The sequence below is a fragment of the Pinus tabuliformis genome, chromosome 6 (assembly GCF_031772625.1).
Source record: "Pinus tabuliformis cultivar Carrire ecotype Pingquan chromosome 6, CPIR1, whole genome shotgun sequence".
In the NCBI taxonomy this organism is placed as follows: Eukaryota; Viridiplantae; Streptophyta; class Pinopsida; order Pinales; family Pinaceae; genus Pinus; species Pinus tabuliformis.
This window is the reverse complement of record NC_142292.1, coordinates 834,669,365-834,687,365: the sequence shown is the minus strand read 5'-3', so window position 1 is coordinate 834,687,365 and position 18,001 is coordinate 834,669,365.

Sequence of the window (18,001 nt, the reverse complement as noted above, 5' to 3'; positions counted from 1 at the left end):
GAGGAAATTGAGGAAGAGACAGAAGAAGAAGCAAAAGAAGAAACATATGAACCGAGTGAGGAATTGGAGGAAGAAGAGGATGAGAAAGACAAGGATGAGAAGGAGAATGGAAAAGAGGAAACAAAAGGCAAGGAAGAAGAAAGATCTATAGTTCAAGGAAAATAAGGGGAAGAATCACTAACGGTATCTCCAGAACCCACTGAGAAAGAGGCAACAACTCCTCTTACTGCCCTAAGTACATCTATCAAGCAAAAAGGGAAGAGACAGAGGCAAACCCCATTGTACTTTAGGACAAGAAAAATCACAAGACTCAGGAAAGGAAGACCTCAAACATCCACAAAAATTCCTATTGTCATTGAAGACTCACCAAAGCAGTAAGAAAAGATAACTCCTCTTGAGAAACGTCAAGGAGAAGGATCATCATGAAAAGCCTCTCCCAAATCTCCCATTACCTATGTTAGGAGCCTGTCACATGGTCTGCCTCATCCAAGGGAAAAGGTCTCCTATAGGAGACACATAATACCTACAAGAAGAAGAGGCCATCCTACAGGCAACTCTGCTAAACCTACAAGAAACTCAGAAAATGGACCAAGAAGGTATCACTCAACAAGAAACAAAGAAGGAAGACCTAGAACTAAGAGAACCTAGCCCTCAACCCAACCTCAACTCTTAATATAGGTTCATTGAAGGGGGTAGGGTCATCCCATAGAAATTTTCCATCCCCTTATTCTTTGATCTTGAAAAAGAAAGGGCAAGAACACATAGGTGGATGCAAATTTCCAAATCCAAAGGAGTGGAGGATGTGGGCCACATGGAGGAGAAGGTAAAGGAGATGGGCAGAGAACTGAGTAGCATAAGGGACAAAAAGGTAATGATGAAAGCTCAGTTGGAAGCAGATAATGCATGGTTAAGGGGACAATATCAGGAAAGGGAAAGCCAGTTGCCAGTTATGGTCAGTTTATCCTTAGAGGCAATCCAGTGCAGGATGCCAACAAAGTCTTATGCCTTGTATCTTAAGGAACAGTGGATATGGTTCCAAATTAAGACTTTAACACAGAGAGGCACTATGCCTTTCCAAGACTACATACAATTCATTGATCTCTATGATCAAAGCACCCTGGAAGATAGAGAAAAAATATATGAGTTTTACCTACACAACTTGGCCTTGACAAATTTGAATGTGTGGAACCCAAATTCAAAACTAGGAGACTTGCAATTGATGGCCTTGGCATCATGGATGAATCATGAGGAGGAAAGAGTTGTAGAGATGAAGAAGGTAATGGCAAGAGAAGGGACAAAACCCCTCATGATAAGAGCTGAGAAATCTAATCCAATGGTTGTCATCACCACCCACAACTTGATTGCAAATGATCCTAAGCTTGCATCTAGGTACCTTGCTGCCCAAGAGCAAGAAGTCATACACTTTGAAGACATGTTCAGGTTGTTAGGAGATGACAACATGCAAGATTTCCAAAGTGATGGAGCACCTTGCCCTACAACCTAAAATTCAGAGAATGAGAGAGGCACTAAACAGAACAACCATGTACAAGCAAGCTCTACAAAGACTCAAAGTCAATTGGATTGGCTTGAGACTTAGTCCACCACTACTCTTAGGAATGTTGGAATGAAGGAAGAGAAAGAAAGAAAGTAGTGGGAAGAGATAGAGAGGAAGGCAGAATTCTATTCACGGGAAGAGGAAACTACAACAGAAGCATGGGATGTCAGGGAAGCTGCTAGAGCAATGAAGGACATGGATATAGATTGATTTTCTCAGAGGAAGAGAAACACTTTCAGTAGGGGAGTGATGATGAACCTCATCATTGGGTAACTATAAGGACCTTAATACACCTCCTAGCTTATTTAAATAAATTCTTCTCATAATTCCTTACATATTTTGATTATATTTTGCTTAATGAGATTAGTAAAAGTAAGATGTTATATCTAGTGGACTAATGTGCATTGATTACAGGTTTTTGAGAGAAAACCATGGAAATTTTGGCTAATTAAGGGTAGAAACTCGAATGATACAAGGAGGAGAGATTGTAGGAGATAGATGCTCCTCATTTAATCCTCACTCATTCAAATATTCCTCCATCAAATCACACTAGCTCGGAGTTGCAAGCAGCCGAGTCATGAAGATCAAAAGCCAACCGAGCCAGTGACAATCAAGAGCTAGTTCATCTTGAGTTTGGGAGCTGAGCCTCCCTATATTTAAGGAAGTTGTTGGAGACTTCAGTTGTATAAACAAGGAGGCCTAGAGCCTCATTAGGATTCAGATTTTTTATGTAAGAGCACTAAGCATTTTCGAGTTCAAAACTTGTGGAAGACATCGTTATGAAAATTTTATGATATGATAATGAGAATGAGCATTTACTTGATCCAACACTGAGTTGACTTAGAGGGTTGAAGCTCTTGGTTTAGGGCCCAACCCTAGCAGAAAATCCTCCTCTTCTTGTATTTGTTTGCTTAGCTGATTTTATAGATTAATGGTTGAATTGGTTTTAGCATTATTTCATTGGAAGTAGTTTTGAATTTGGATTAGTTTGCTTCCATTTGTGCCTTACTTTAGCAAGAGCTTAGAAAGATAAAGGAATACTAAAAAGATGTTAGCAAGTGGATTTGGACTCACTCCTCCCTTCAACGACCATGGTTTGAGGAAAGAACTCCTATGTAGCCCCAAAAAGACAGAATTCTGATTTCACATGGAATTTAGGGTTTTCTGCTACTTAGGCCAGCATCTTTTCAATTTCAAGAATAGGATTCAATTGTCATATTTGATATATTCAGCCTTGTATTAGATCTCCTAGTGTTTCAGATCATTCTGCAAGTATTTCCATGCATAAATTACACAACTAGATAATGAAATTTTGTTTTCTTTAGTTGATTGAAAATCTTTCTTATTTGAAATGATTCATGGATAAATGCCAGTGATTGATGTAGTGCATGAGTTCCAAAAAAGTAGGGAGATCTCATGACCAAAAACCCCATCCTAAATTCATCCATCCATGATCATCACTTTTCCCACTAAGTCCCTCAAACAATTCATCCTTCCATAAGAACAACTTTCCAAATTTGTTGAGAAAATCCAACCATCTTACAAACTCTGTTTTGAGCTCTGAAGAAGTATTGGTCACTCCCTTGCCTTATTTCTCCCACCATTCACCTTCCCTAAGCCCTACACTACCTTCAAAATCACTCCTATTTCTCTCAGTCATATCTTGTAGGAATACAAGGGATCCTGTAGGAGCATTAGGACATCCTGTAGGAAGCATTAGGACATCCTGTAGGACGACCTGTAGTGGCCTGTTTTGAGGCCGAATTGTGGAAAAAGCATCCAGGAAGACAGGAGAAGACCCCTACTTGCCTCCCAAGCCATCTGACCTTCCACCACCATCTCTAACCTACCTTCCACATCACCAAGAGGATTTAGCATTCATATTTTTCACACAAAAAGGACAAAAAGGGAAAAAAGAGTTATTGTGTTCATTTACATGCACAACAATAGAATGTTTGGTTATTTCAGATTGCATGCCTAGGACAGTAGGATTACACACATGTTAACTTAGCATTATTTTGAAGCAAAGCCTCTTAGAAATTAGTTAGATGAGTGGTGTATTTAAGCATTTGATTTCAGTCTTTCCTTACTACAATAGACAAGATTTCAGTTAGTGCAGATTTCCCCTTTCCTCATTGGTAATCAAGCTTCTTCTGAATCAATAGAAGGCTGGTTTGAGAAACCATAGTGGTTTATCTCCGGCTCAACAGTGATAAAGAGTGGACCCATCACATCTGCTTGTGTATACGTCATTGTCACCTCCAAGTTTGTACAAACCCGGGTTGATAAAGTAATCACAGGAGTTGCAACATTCTTGCTGCAATACTGGTGCTCATCACTTCAGAATATCGGAAGAGCTCTGGAATGACTTGTCATGTAAAACGTGCGATGGTGAAGGCGAAGCAGCGTTGCTTAGACACGTAGTTGCCGCCATAGGCTCCTGTGAAAGGCATGAAATCCATGAAGATTACATTACCTGCACGTTGTTTGCATTGTTGTCATATGCTCTTGTGAAAGGCATGAAATCCATGAAGATTACATGACCTGCACGTTGTTCTCATTCACACTTTGAGGGCACCCACTGCTATGGTGTGTCACATTGCCCGAGAAATCTATTCACTCTTTCCATCAATTGTTCGCAAAGATAGCCCGTGCTTTCAATCACTTTAACTGTAAAGCGCTCAACAAAGAAATTCTGAAATTACGGAAAGCACCTGATGAATCCATTGAGCAATTTCACACACGCTTTTGTAATCTCGCATTTCAATTTCCTGAAGATGAAATTGATTGGGAATTTCTCAATGGAATATTTAAGTATCTTCTTTATATATCAATCCAAAATTCTTAGAATCATTCGAACCCCTCCCATCATACCTAGATGTTAGAGCTACCAAATATAAGATGGACAAGGTCGTTGTCGCAAGAGGTTGTTCATCCTTTTCTCATCAAACTGTTCTAGCTTCACAGCGCGAGGTGGGAGAAGGTGCGCACACATATGTTGAATTTTCACATCCTCCTACCCCACCTGCTATTGATATCTAGAAGATTTGGCTTGCAAGCCTGCTGGTTGTCATGTGGACTTGTTACCTCAACTTCCATCCAATAATTCTACTAATCCTCTGGATTATAATATCTTGTGTTCTTCCATTCTGGACTCCACACATTTTGTAAACAAGGATCAAGATATCGACGAAGTTGATGTTGCACAACCAACCTGTGTTGTCATTTACAATGATTATCACTGGGAATCTAAACACAAACCCACGGTGAAGGATGACTTGCTTCTGTCCGCGCCTCCTCCTCTTTTTCCTGACATATTTGGTGATTCTTCTATCTCTGATTTTCTTTGTGAAAATTCATCCCTAGATGCATCTACTTCCGATCATTCGCAGAACACACCCAATTTCAGTCCATCATTTGACAATGGAGAGGAAAAATATTTCATTAAGAATCCACTCAATTTTTCATCTACTTTTTTCGGAAACGCAAAGGGTGAACATTATTGCTTCTCATCTACCTCCTATATGATTCATCAGATCATGAGGATTTCGATGATCTCATTGACTTTTCTGTTCATAGTTGTCGTGATCTCTTTACTCCTATATTCGATCACGACGTTGATTTAATCGTTGTTGATCTTTCCAAGCCACCCATTTATGATGATCTATATGTCGATGAAGTCGAAGCCCCGTAGGCTGTTGAGGCACTTCATCCCGAGCTTATGGTTATGTGAGGTCCTCGCTGTCCTAAGGTTAGTTTCACTTCTGATCAAGAGATTTTTGAAACACCTAAGGCTCCTCATCACTCATCTGTATGCCCTGAAGATAAATCCAATACACAAATTTCACTTCCTCCACCCGAATCACATGATCGTATCGTTCATGCATTGGAGGAATCATACACAGCAAGCACACTTGCAAAGTGTAAGTTGTCTCTCTTTCTCATGTTTGCTTGTCTATCACTGTCAAAAGAGTGTGCATGCTTATCATCTGCATGCAGTGTGTCATAGCACCATGTTATGTCTGCAGAATGCTTGTCTTGTGCTTTCATTCTTTTATTGTTTGTGGACGCGTTTAAACTCAAAGTATGTTTGTCTTCATTGTTATATATTTCATGTTTGCTGGTTCACATGACTACCCTTTTCGTGAACCACGCCTTCACCAACATGGGTCAACCAATGCGCTGATGGTTTCATTGAAAATATCACTTCACATGATCAGGCCCATGCACTGTTAGCTTAGGAGTAGGAGTAGTGTTTGCTTTATGTCTTGTTCGCTTGCATGCATGTTTGCCTTCTTACTTTGTTTGTTTGTTTTCTTGCTTGCTTTCTTTTCTTACTTACTTTGCTTTGACATTCGCTTCTACCCTTTGCTTTATTATTTTGTTTGCTTGTTTATGTCTGTAGGTTAGTTCGCATGAAACCACATGCAACTCTTAAGACAAGCAGGGTAAAGTGCAAGTAGACTTGTACAACTATCAACACTTGGTTATCTGTTGTCCTCTCTCTTTATGCAAAACTTGTTGTCTTCATTAAATTATACACCAATGGAAAATACTTTCTGTTCAAAGTGAATCTTGGTGAAAACACAACAATTGCACCCTAACTAGTACTGCCTACTCTAGTCAATTGTTTTTGGGTTAACCCTTGTCAACTCAGTCAAGTAGAGTAAGGTGAGGGGGAAAACCTTAACAAGTATGTCAGAGGTATATATAACATACTTCTATGAAGGAAAAACCTCTTCTGCTGTCAATAAGTCGGGATCCCCCTTCCACCTTTGAAATAAATAAGTGCTTATGCACAGTTCTTTGAAAATGAAAAAAATAAAAATAAATGAAAAATGAAATTGTATAAGGCGAAAGAAGAGAAAGGCTTCCTGCGCAGAGAGATGATGCAAGTAACTCCACTCAAGTACTGACCAGGCTCGCTGGAAGCAGAGCGATGCTTGTCTTCCTACGTGACTCCACCGGGATACTGTTCAGGTCTGATCGCAGCGGAGAAACACCAGAGATGAAACTTAAACTCTGACAACCATATTATTGTGCACCAATATACCCCTCATCCCTAATCGAAACAACTAAGTTGAATGGGATTGGAATGTGTGCTGACTGATCAAGGGAATGGAAGGTGCTACATCTCTCACTCAAGCTAGTTTGGAGACCATGACGATAAAATAATTTAATAATACTTCTGGAGGATTTAGACTTTCTTTTCACAAAACAAGGTCCATTCAGAGAGCTGGAATTCTACCAATGTGTCGCCAATGTTTTAGTGGCTACAACCACCATTCAAAATTTTTCCTTAGCTTCATTTTGGATCCTCTCTACTAACCATCCTTAGCATCATGTCTTGCACTGCCCAGGTACTTATGCTTTCAGTTGAGTTTATTTGGCTTAACAACTTGTGTTCACTAACTTGTTTGTATTTCACCCGCAAGTTGACCTCCCGTGACTTGGTCTCAAACTGGTTCTTGTGCTGACTTGGAAAACTGCACAGCACTGGAGGGAAACTAACCTTTCTCTCTAGAATTGTGCAATGCATTTTGGTAGCCAACAATGCTCTCCATAATTGCGCAGAGAAGGTAGGCTACCTTCCCCAAGAAAATTGTGCAAAGCATCCCATCATGGGCTTGATCTATGAATTTGCACAGTTCTGACTGGAAGCCTTGGCTTCAGTCCAAAAATTGTTCAGAGCTTGAGGGCATCCAAAGCCACTCAGCCCAGAAACTGCACAAAAGTCATCCCATGGCTTGTTCACTGTTGCATGTGCTCACAGGTTGACCGGTTCCCTCCAAGAATGTGCAATCTTGCCTTGCATGCAAGGACATTTTTTCCCAAAAAAGAAAAAATCAAAAAATCAAAAAAAGAAAAAAGCATCCCTAGATTTTAGAGATCTACTTTTAGTGACTGGGAGTTACACACAAAATTCGTTTTAGAAACCTCCTGCCAAGTGTCACTTTTTCCTAGATTATTTGCATTCACGTCATAAGCCTTGATCTTGCCAAAACCATTTATTTGATGCCTCAGATCTCATTCTTCACTTTTGATCTTGGAGCTCTGACATTCCAAATGCATCTAGGAACCTTTGAAACACCCATCGCAACTTTTTCCGGGTCGCTTTTCATGTCTTTTGCTGCTTTTCTATCACTTTTTACATTTTGGTTTGTGTGAATGTTGTTTGCTTGGTTTTATTGAATGTTTGTTGTTGTTTCATTACATGTTAGCTTGTAGAAGCATTGTTTCAAGTTTTGCATTCCATTTCCTTACTGTCGCATGGATGACATTGTTTCTGCACTAATGGTCGTCATTGCAGTGACTCGCTTCATAAAATTTATTGTTTTCCCTTTTTACTGAATCATGTACTGACTTTCATCACATGAATGTTCATTCACTCATGTATGCGCCAACTTTGCACATTCTTTCAAGTCTTAGCTGCCTTGGCCAAGACCTTGCTTTGCCCGGATTGCACTGTGAATTTTTGGGATGGAAGGTATTACCTTTCTCCTAGGAATTATGCAGAGCTTCCCTCACACTGGCCTCCCAGGCTGTGCTCTGTGCAATTTTGAGAGACAGTGTTGGCTCCTGGGATCACGTAGTGCAATTTCCCGGGTAGAAGTCATGTTGACTGAAACTGCGCATTGCACAATTTTAGTCCTCAATAGGCCAAGTTGGACTGTGCTCTACATAGTTTCAGTAGCCAGTCAGCTCACTGGCAGCCTGGACAATGTTCTACACAGTTCCAGCAGTCAGTCTCCTAGCCTCTCTTAGAGAAAAATGCGCAATTTTCCCAAGCAGTCACTCAGGTGTGTTGCATGTTAGTCCTCGAGTTGCTTTTGGTTTTCAGCTGACATTTTTCTAGCCATGAGCATTTCTCTGTCTCCAAGTATCATAGGTGTTCATCACTCTCTCAACAATACAAGTATAATGGCTTCCAAGAGAGCAGGTTCAAAGGACACCATTGAGAGCACAATTAGGGATGTGGTTGAGAAAGTGTTTATGAGCTTGCCCATCTACGAAGATACTAAGTTGTTCATAGACAACAAGATCAAGATCATATGGCAAGACACCAATGACATCTTTCAGGCACCTTTAAGGAGAATCTGGAGGACCACATAGTTTATGTCAACATAAACAACTCTGGCTTGTACCGAGTTGCATGCAGGTATCCCGCATTTGCATGCGAGGATATGATCCACTGGATTGTCTTGCACACTGATCCAGGGACAATGGTACTGAGCAGTGTCGGTGGAACATAACTTTCTACCTTCAGTGTAGAATAATTTTAAGAGATATATCGCTTGTTGCAACCGGTGAACAAAATGGATGCACTCTTCACCAATCCCAACAATAGTGCAAACTCAAGAGACATCTTGAAGATCTGGGTAAGAAAGCCATCTAAGTTCAGGACAACACCCAACCAGTTATACAAGATAAAGACATTGTGGAAGGCTTATCGGTTCTTAGTCATCTTCGCATGCCACTTGTATGGCCAAGAGAGTACAAAAACCATCCAGCAAAGTTGGGTGATTGTGTTGGATCAGCTGGAAAACAAAGGAATACCTTTCAATTGGTATGACATGTTGGCTCTCCAGCCGAGGGGGAAAGTAGCAAATGCCCGACATCCACCCAAGGGTTAGCAGGAAAATTTATTCATGTTTTCCTACATGCTTGATGCAATCTTTGCCCATCAAAAGTTCCCTTGCTTAGGCATGGACACCTTCAGAAACCTTTGTGCACTTCTATTACAAGTTGTTCTTTGAGTGCAGCTTCCGTGGAGTTATACTACAACTATCAGACCACTTTGTCACTCCGGTGTACAGGATGGTCTTTGAATAGGATCCGCCTTACATGTCATAGGTAGTGATGGAGGCATTGGTTAACATAGACAATTGGTATGCCTCACCCCTTGGCACCCTCATCCAAATGCACAACGTAGAGAAGGTTCTGCATGTGTTATTGAAGTTTTCCATGTACAAGCTGGTGATGTAAGAGGTTGCATACCACATCTTGACAAGGTTGTCAGTGAGACTACACAAGAAGAAGAAGGAACCTTAGCCTGCTCTTCCTTTGCGGATTAGGCTGTATGAGATCCAGTGTCTCAAGCATGTTGAGGCCGACTGACAAAGGAATTCAATAGTTTCACCTTCAACACCAGATGTTTCAATCCATATGACCCGTATTTCTTAGTGAAGGAACATTGTGTGAGAGTGTATCATCCTTGGATCCACAAGGAATTTCATTGGCCTGAGGAAGACCCATGGAGATACTACTATAACTCCTCAAGGCTCAATGAATCAGTCAAAGTGGCTGTAGAATGGTTAGCAACACACAAGGCAGTAGCACTTGATAGATAAAAAAAAACAACAACAACATAGAGCAACAGAGCTACACCAGACAATGGCAAAAGGAACACTATCGACAACGTAGAGGCAAAGAAAAGCTACAAGTTCAAGGAAGATCCACTTGTAGAAATATCAGCTTTGGAGATTGAAGCAAAGAAGTGACAACGCAACAGAAGGATTGCACAAAGACAGAGGGAGAAGTAGACACTGGAGGAGACAGAGAAGAAGTTGTAGGAGGTGAGGCAACAACTAAAGGAAGAACAAGAGCTACAAAGAAGGGAGAAGGAAGCGTAGCAGGAACATGAACAACTAGAAGCGCAATGTGCACACATTGATGACACTACACAGATACAGGTTAATGAATCAGAACATCTAGCAGATAGAAAACAGGGTGAGCAGTCACAGGAGTAGGACTTTTCTTCAGAGAATGAACAGATACTGGAACAAATGGACATGAATGTGGTTCAGTCAGAGCAAGATCAGGATACAAAACTCATGCCCAAGGACCTAGAGGTCACTCCACAGGCTTCACCAAATCGAGAGAAGAGCAAGTCCCAAGTGATCAAGGAGACACTAAAATCCTTGAGGACAATCCCGAGGAAGATGCACACAACATATCCTTTGATGAGTCACATCACAGGGTTGTGTAGTCGTGTAGAGTTTCCACCCCATATGTCCATGTGTCTCTTGTGAATTTTAAGGAACAAGTGATCATGTCTGATGTGCGAAGACATCCAATTGCATTGACTCATGCTACAAAGGCATATGCCGAAGCCACCAGCTCAAGTGTGAGATACTTGATAGTTGAGAACGAACACATGGCTAAGGACTTGCAAGCAACCAAGCAAAGATAAGAGAAAGCTACAACATCTGCCATAGTAGAGTGGAAGAAAGAGATATTGGATGAAGTATTGTCTCTCAAGACAGTCGTGTAGAAATTATACTTTAGGTTCGTCATCGTGCATAAGTCAGTTGTCCATCTTAATGGTTGGCAACAATGCTATGCTAGGAGAGCACACATCTTGATATACATATACACTATTGTCAATCACATGTAGATATGGACAATGAGGTACAAGGGAGCCCCATTGTACTTTCCAGAGATGATGAATCCAAAGGTAATGGAGTTGAAGGCACACATTTAGAGTCAGATCCAGAACTATGTGGAACTCCCACAACTCATCACCAACTTACATGCTTCACATTCACGAGTGTTTAGGAGCATGGATGTCATTATGCACATGCATGTGATCCTATCCATTGGCACACTCATCGAGGTGAAAGTAAAGAACCAAGTATGACTGGAGCTATACATGTAGTTCGATCAGTTGATGCACATATCCACCAATGCAAATTTGCAAATGAGCACAGACACTATGCACAAGTATGTCGCTGGTCCAACTGCACTGAAGACCATGATACACATGCTACATGACGAGTTGGATAGAGATCCAGATCAGTGTACCTGGATGTTATGGAGGCAAGAGTTTGCTTTCAGAAGGATGTCACCACAGAGTATGCAGACACCATAGAAGACTACCACGCTTGGCATCAATTCACCACCAACGATCACCAAGAGGATGTCAAGGAGTTAGTCTTCCCATAGCTATCTGATTCTCAGTGATGTCTTGTATGGCTTACTCAAACCCATCTTTGTCTCACATGGGTACATGTGCAGATTGTATTGTAAACATGTTGTAAAGTGAAAGACCAAGTGTTAATAGTAGAACGTAAACAATCATGTGTAAGTTGAAGAGTCATGATGGTAGCTCAAGAGTCACAAAGGGGAATTTCAAGGGTCACCCCACCCTTTGCTATATATAGAAACGCATAACTCATTGTACATGCTTTTGGGATCCAAGCTTATGATAGCTATAACTTAGAGAAAGCTTGGAGTGTATTGTAACGAGCCTTGGCTTATCCACATTGACAATGGGTACATATCTTTGGAGGAGCAGGCAGTAGTGACTGTAACGTTCCACTATTTGGGCTAGTGGTTTTCATGGTTGTATGTATGATTAGATATTTCACTCTTTTAATATAACAAAGCCAACACATTTCATGCATGTATTTTTCTTGTAGTTCGACTATTCTGGTTACTCTAACAATGTTTGTAGTTGTAACTTACGCTTGTATGGATGGACTATTCTGTATATGTTTGTATGAATCTTATCGAAGCGTGTTTTTGGTTTAACTCATCACTTTGGATTTTCGACTATTCTTCTTTCCATCTTGTGATGTCTTTCAGTTCATGTGTTCCCTTTCAAGCTGTGTACTATTACAGGCTTCTAAGGGGTGCACTCCTCTCCCCTTCTGTGTGCTAGAGCCTTTCCATGCATCTTCCTTGAATTTCGACAAGGTCACACCCTTGATTCCAACAAAGACATCTTTCTTACCTCTTCACACGATCATAGTTAAGGCAATACTATACTACCCACTGTTGTGGCTCCTACTCCAAACATTATGAGGTCTAGTTGGGACTTCTTACTGGGGAGATCCCCTCACATGTTGATGGGTCCAACACCATCAACAAGACACTACACCAAGAAAAACATGTGGTCAACCTCATTATCCAGTAGCTCCAGTGCCTAGGCAAAAATCCTACTCTGATACTCTGCCAAGCCCCTCTTGGGCATCATCTCGCCCCACATACGCATCCACACCTCAATCATCAACCTAGGAGGGTGACATTCAAAATTAGGCATCGTCTCTAGAAACCTATCGACCAATAAACAAAAAATAATTGAAGTGAAAGGGAAGTTCGTCCTCCCATGGGTCATAGCATGACATCTATCTAAATCCCTACAAAATTGCCGCAAAAAAATGGCAAACCATCTAAAACATCATGACGCCTGCATCAAAGAATCAACATAAAACAAAAGAGGGAAACTAATGCACTTGTCATGACTAGTATAGTGTGTAATGGCACTCACTAATAATGAGAGGCACCTAACCTCTTGTGAACCAAAAGAAGCAATATGTAGTTATCCACCAGAAACTTGAAAATATGATGGACGAACTACATGACCCCCAACATATCTATCAGAGTAGACAAGCTAACTCTCTATTGCAACACCATGGGGGACAATAGGGAACTCAGGAAAATCCTCCCCTCTCCTAGATAGGCCAGCGATAAAATGTATGTCCTCCTTAGAGGGCCTATACCATGTCTCAAGACCGACACAAAAATATTGTCGGTGGACATCCCATCGATGGATCAGTTATGCCAACAAGTTAGAGTGCGCCTTCAGGGATGTAGCCTCCTCATAGTACTTAAGGAGGACTACATTCATCAAGATCCCTCGGGTCGTTGTGCTAATAGGGCGAGGGTATAAATATTTCTCCCTCTCTCATGCCTCCCATGGTCAGATCACATTGTATTGATCCACCATTTTCCCCTGATCCTGCTCCCTCTATTGATGTCTCTACTACATGACTGACATATGAAATACATCAGCCTCATACATAAAACATAAATTTTTTTTATTAACTAAAAAATGTATTTATAAATATGGACATATAAATTTCAATTAAAAAAAAATCATCCCCAGTGTGCCCAGAAAACAATAGAGCACCGGCATCAGTGCGCTATCAAATAGGAAAGCACCAACAACAATGCATACATACATATGACACATAATTTTTGGTTCACATACATACATTTTCAATGCAGTGCATCGAGACAACCTTATGCACCGGTGTGTACATATAACATTTTCGCACCGGTACAGAATGTTCAGTTTATCGAATGCACCGAGCTATATTTTTAATATTATGTTAGAAATGTGTTTGGTAAATAGAAATACATTGGGTGTAAACTAAAAACATAAGCACAAAAGTACAATTTATAGGTTTTCCCAGTTCTTTGTAATTTACGAGACACATTGACAACACTACGGTACATTAGGTTCACACACCGAATTGCAGTGCACCCTGTAAATTTATAGGGTGCACCTCTACGAGTGCGACCCAAACCTCCTGAACGCACTACTCAAGGGAAAATAAATTCAAAAACAATGGATTTTTGGACCTGATTTGCAATTTTAATCCGCTAAAATTTTTAATTAGAGAGAAACATAGACATTACCTGGATATTTGGTCATTGGGGAGGCATAGTTGACATGTAAATGAGAAAAATAAATTTCACCACCATTTGAGAAAATTGGAAAGCCACTCATTGGGCGTGGTACGGAAGGATGGTGAGCAAAAGAAGCACCGATGGAAGGGTGCTTGTGTGAGGCAAGAGTGGCATCATTGCTTCAAATCTCTACAACATTGCAAATGGTAAAAAAAAATGAAATTTACGATGAGTAGTTTTTTTATTTTTATTATTTAACCTTATTTTGGTGTGTTATTATGAGCACCAAATTAAAAAAAAAATCCCTGTAGTGGTTCACTTGTTAAGACACATCGGGGCATTTTAATACATGTAGCGTACCAGTGCTTCGTGGGAATAAAGCACCTTCATTTAAAAAAATTAAAAACTCCTTAGCGGTGCTCTTTATAGGATGCACTAGGGATTTTTAATACATGAACAATGCTGGTTCTTTGTGGGAATATAGCACCACATTTAAAAAAAAAAAAAAAACCTATAGCAGTGCTCTTGTCAGGTATGCACCAAGGCCTTTAAATACAGGGACAACACTAGTGCTTCGAGGGGATATAACACCGATATGGTGAAAAGAATTGTAGGATTGACATTTTTTAAATTTAACCTTTGACTAGTGCTATTGAGAAGTGTAAGCACCGATGCATCATATATAGATGGTACACCATTATTTTAAATAATGCTTCATTGGTACGCTACATTGTGTATGCATCGGGGAATCAGTGTACTAGTTTAGCACCAAGCCGTCGTCACAATATATTACCTGACTGGGAAAAATGAATTTTATGACCGACATTTTTGTGAATTTAACCCTTTTCCAATGCTTTCAAGTAGTATACACACTAGTGTGCGTTTGTACTTAGTGCACCGTTATTTTTTTCTTTAAAAAAATAAATCTTCCACAATGCACCATGTTATATTAGGCATCAGTGTGTATGTGGGTAGTACAGCACTAGTGTGTTTATATATTATAGACGCACCATTAAAAAAACATCTACTAAAACATCCTCCCTCCCGCCTCCGTGAATGACCTCTGCTACAAATAGATTTTCAGGCTATTTTTATAGGGGCTTCCACAAAAACCTCCGCTAGAGGGTCTTTTCCTTGTAGTGACTCAACGCATTTTGGTGTAGTCATTAATAAAAGTCATCATGTATTTATTTCCATTTGTAGAAGGAACAAGCATAATGCCATACAAATCATAATGAATGAATTTAAGCTTTCTATGTGCTTTGGATTGAGAATCAATGATTATTTGTTGTGCTTTCCTAAGATACAAGCATCACATTACTTAATTTTTCTAGGAAAGGTAGGCAAACCATTAACATCATTTTTCTTCAATAAGCATAGATTGTCATAATTCAAATGTCCAAATATCGCATGCCATAAAAGGCTTGATGGAAATGTACCTTCATCATAGTGATATTTGTATGAAAAATTCTATGCACGAGAAAAGGTTCCTTTCAACTTCAAAAATATTTCTTCTTCTATCCTAGTCATGACAAGTGAGTGGTATGATGTTTTTCTGACCTTAACCTTTCCATCAATTATGTGAATGGAGTGTCCTTCTTGGCCGATGTGAACCAAGGACAACAAGTTTCCCCTCAAATATGAGAGGTAAAGAACATCATGTAGAAGAAAGTATGGAAGACTAGGTAGTTTGAGCTTGATGGTGTCAAGCTCTGATGGCTTGAGTTTTGACTTGTCTGCAAAGTAGACTGCTCCATCAACATTGTTAGTGAATTCTTTAAAGATAAATATCTTCTAAAATTCATGTGGCAAGTTTATCTTGAATCAAGAAACCAAGCATCTTTCCATGAAGTAAGTGAATCATTAAATAAGTCTTCAGTTACTCCAATGTTGCAATGTGCCACAACATAATGAGCAGACTCGGTTGCTTTACCTTTCCCTTTATCTGATGATTTTCCTTTCTCTTCATCCCTTTCCTGTCTAATCCTATCCCATGAGATCTTACATGTAGAAGCATCGTGTCCATTTCTATTACATCATATGCAATGAAGATCATATCTTTCTCCTTGGAAATGCCTGCTCCCCTTGCCTATATTCTTCTTCTTTCCTTGTCCCCTTTTCCCACGTCTTCCTCTAAAAGAATAATGTGCCTAATTCTTCTCTTTTTTTGCAAAGAATATAACTTCTTTAAGAGACCGAGCATCTATCTTATTCTTCCCAAAATCATTCTCTCTTTTAGCAAACTTCTCCACAAGAGAGTCAAAATAAATCTCCTTAAGTTTGCCACTAGCTTGTAATGACTGAAGATAATGGGAATAAGTGGGATACAATGCCTTGAAAAAATTTGTGAGAGGAACATATATTTTAACGTTGGTGGCTTCTATATCATGCATAATGGCTCTTACCTTAGAGGCTAAGGCAAGTGGATCATTATCCTTCAATTCTAAATTAAAAAATTTGATCATCAATTGAACAAATTCAAGCTCAAAATGTGATTCATATGAATCCTTCAGCTTATTTAAGGCTTCAAAAGAATTTGTGAATGGTACAATATAACCACTCACCTCATCATTAACTGATGCTGCAATCAAGGCATAGGCCTTGCTGTTCTTGTTCTCCCATATGGAAAGATCCTTATTAGAAGTGGGCTTCTCAAGAGGATTGCCTCCTTCTCCTTCACAAACTCCTTTCCACAACCCATTAAAAATCAATGTGTTCTTTATATTCCTAGACTACTCAGGGTAGTTGTTGGCTACGTGGGGCCTGACCTAGGTTCAGAAGTGATTTAGCCAAACAAATCCAGAAACTACCGGCCCTTTCAGCAACAATCCACGGTGCGCAGACTGAGGTCTCACCTGAGGTAGCATGGGAGGGTGATGGAACCAGGTTTTCGCACCCTAGGGATGTCTTGATGAAGTCGGAAACGTTTGAGAACCCAGCCTGCGTGCTTGCTCCGCGCAGCCATTTGTCCTTCGCGACTTGGGCCACTACTTTCGTGTAGCTCTGTCAAGGGCGCGACGAGGTGTTGTCTAGATCCTTTATTCTTACTGTGCTCTTATTATAGATCTTAACTTAATTATGTGGGCCAAATATTCTCATTAATCATTCAACATTTATAACCAGTGTGCGTAATCATAAACTGTAAAGAGATGCATAAATATCACAAAATCAATAAACACACAGTATTCCAGAATCAACTTATCTTTTATTAATCCTCTGTTCAAGTACAATCCCAACTCCGCCCTGCGCACTCAATTGCAAGGGTCCGTGCACACATTTGCGGACTCTACCAGGCCTCTGCGCACTCAGCTACAGAGCCTCTTACTACTACTACAAACCAAGACTCGGACTTACAACGAAGAGGTGTTGTCTAGATCCTTTATCCTTACTGTGCTATTATTATAGATCTTAACTTAATTTCATATACCCAATATTCTTATTAATCATTCAACATTCATAGCAAGTGCGCGCAATCATAAAACCATAAAGAGATGCATAAACATAACATGAGTATAAACACACAGTATTTCAGAATCAACTTATCTTTTATTAATTCTCTGTCCAAGTACAATCCCAACTCCGCTCTGCACACTCAACTGCAGGGGTCCGTGCACACAGCTTCGAACTCTACTAGGCCTCTGCACACACAGCTGCAGAGCCTCTCCCTACTACTACAACCCAAGACTCGGACTTACAGACTCAGAGCAAATTCCTCATTCAAAAACCCATATTACTTCTCAAAGATAAGACTACCTTTACACTTAGAGCCTCACTCTATTTATACAATCCCATGGTCCGCAGACCATGGGTAAACCGACACAATCTACATTAAATTACATTATCTTAGGGTGGACAACCCTAGACTCTCGCGCTCCGTGCCCGTATTTCGCGGGGTCTTTACATTACACTTGACCAAAATCCGGCTTCAAGCCCCAAAAAAATGCTATGGGGGGATCCGATGCCCAACAGTAGTTCACTTTTCCAGAGGGAACTACAATTATGGAGATGAGTGAATGCATCATTACAAAA